The following is a 2,500-nucleotide window of genomic DNA, read 5'->3' on the forward strand; positions in this document are numbered from 1 at the left end:
GCCCGCTGCGCGTCCGTGCACGGTGCTTCGGATCGGTCGGCCCGTCGTCTGGGTCCCTTACGAAGCTTTGCGCGACCGCTCCTTTGTCGCCGGTCCCCTGTTAGGGCTGACCGAGCCCTCCGTTCGCCCCCTGGCCCGTCGCATGGGCCCCCGGCGCCTCCGCGGCGCCCCACCGAAAACTGTCACGACGCGCATCCAGCGCCGACGAGGTCGCAGGTTACGTGCGGCAGCCGGGGGGCTAGGCCGAGCGGCGGCGGGCCCACCCACGGACGGGCGCGGGGAGGAGCGCAGCCGGCATGCGGCGCGGAGCGGCGGCGGCATGCCGCCGGGCGGCCGTCGGCTCAACCGTGCCCGAGTCCCGCGGGCACCGCGTCGCCCGGCCGGCGCGAGCGGCGGCGGGCCCGCCCGCGGACGGGCGCGGGGAGGAGCGCAGCCGGCACGCGGCGCGGAGCGGCGGCGGCATGCCGCCGGGCGGCCGACGGCTCAACCATGCCCGAGTCCCGCGGGCACCGCGTCGCCCGGCCGGCGCGAGCGGCGGCGGGCCCGCCCGCGGACGGGCGCGGGGAGGAGCGCAGCCGGCACGCGGCGCGGAGCGGCGGCGGCATGCCGCCGGGCGGCCGACGGCTCAACCATGCCCGAGTCCCGCGGGCACCGCGTCGCCCGGCCGGCGCGAGCGCACGAGGGCGGGAGGCAACCGGGCGGCGCCTGCGGAACCGGATGCGACGGCCGGCGCGGCACGGCCCCGACGGGTCCGCACCGAAGACCAGCGCGGTGCGGATCGACCGCTGATGAGGTCAGAGGTTACGTGCGGCAGCCGGCCGGCTGGCCCGAGCGGCGGCCGGCACGCGACGGGGATCGAGCGGCCCCGACGGCTTGCAGCCGGGCGGCCGACGGCTAGGCCGTACCGGAGTCCCGCGGTCGTTCGGGCGAAGGGGCGCATGCTGCGGGAAAGGCCTGCGGCGGCGAACCGTCCGCCCGGCCGGCCAAGCCTTCCGCGGCGGCGCGCACGTGGCGGCGCGGCCGAGATGACCGAGCGAAGCCCCGGCGATGGGCGGCGCGCACGTGTCCGTGCGGCCGAGATGACCGAGCGAAGCCCGGGCGGCGCCCGCCGTGCGCCCTGCCGGATCGCGCCTTCCGCCGGCGCGCAACGCCGGTCCCGCGTTCCGGCCGCGGGAGAGGCCTGCGTCGGCGAACCGTCCGCCCCGCCGGCCGAACCTTCCGCGGCTGCGCGCACGTGTCCGTGCGGCCGAGATGACCGAGCGAAGCCCCGGCGACGGGCGGCGCCCGCCGTGCGCCCCGGCGGATTGCGCGGCCCGCCGGCGCGCAACGCCGGGCCCACGTTCCGGCTGCGGGAAAGGCCTGCGGCGGCGAACCGTCCGCCCCGCCGGCCGAACCTTGCACGGCGGCGCTTACGTGTCCGTGCGGCAGAGATGACCGAGCAAGCTCCGGCGATGGGCGGCGCCCTCCGTGCGCCCCGCCGGATCGCGCTGGCCGGCGGCGCGCAACGCCGGACCCCCGATCCGCGTGCGAGCGGCGAGCGTCCGGGCGGGCCCCTTTCGCAACTTCCCTCGGTACTCTAAACACCCCTTGCCTCTCGGTCTTCCCCCCGACCCTCTCGGTATTTGCTCGGATATGTGCATGCATCGTCCCTCGTCGCCTTCGGTTATCCTCCCCGGGGTGGGCTTTGCGCCGACGCGCCAACGGGGTGGTAGGGGGGCTGCAGCCGCGGCCGCCGCGTTTCGCCATCCGCGCGTGCGCCGCCGGATCCGAGTGGAGGTCGCGGGCGACTCGTCGATGCTTGTACTAGGGGCGCATGCCGGCAGCCCCCCGCGGGGTGCGGGACCCCCGATCGGCGTGCGAGGGACGGGCGTCCGGGCGGGCCCCGTTTCCAACTTCCCTCGGAACATTAAAACCCCCCGACCCCCTCGGTCTTCGCTCCGGCCCTATCGCTATTGCTCGGATATGTGCATCCACCGTCCCTCGTTGCCTTCGGTTATCTACCCCAGGGTGGGCCTTGCGCCGATGCCCCGATGGGGTGGCAGGGGTGGGGCTGCCGCGGCCGGCGCGTTTCGGCATCCGCGCTTGGGGGCTCGGACCCGAGTGGAGGTCGCGGGCGGCTCGTCGATGCCTGCACCGGGAGCGCATGCCGGCAGCCCCCCGCGGGGCGCCGGACCCCCGATCGGCGTGCGATGGACGGGGGGAGGGGCGGGCCCGGTTTGCAAATTCCCTCGGTACTTTAAAATCTCACGGCCCTGTCGGTGCTCCCTCCGGCCCTATCGCCACTGCTCGGATATGTGCATCCACCGTCCCTCGTTGCCTTCGGTTATCTACCCCGCGGTGGGCTTTGCGCCGATGCCCCGATGGGGTGGCAAGGGGGCACGCTCTAGGCCGTGCCACGGGGCGCGGGCGCCGGCGCCGTACGTCCCTCGCGGCGGCCGTGAGCGGCACCTCGGCTTGCTCGGTCTGTCCTCCCGGGACGCGCGACCCGTGCGACCGGGAC

Source organism: Phoenix dactylifera, chromosome 10, assembly GCF_051530095.1.
Source record: "Phoenix dactylifera cultivar Ajwa chromosome 10, Ajwa_hap1_PhDact_Kaust_v1.1, whole genome shotgun sequence".
Lineage (NCBI taxonomy): Eukaryota > Viridiplantae > Streptophyta > Magnoliopsida > Arecales > Arecaceae > Phoenix > Phoenix dactylifera.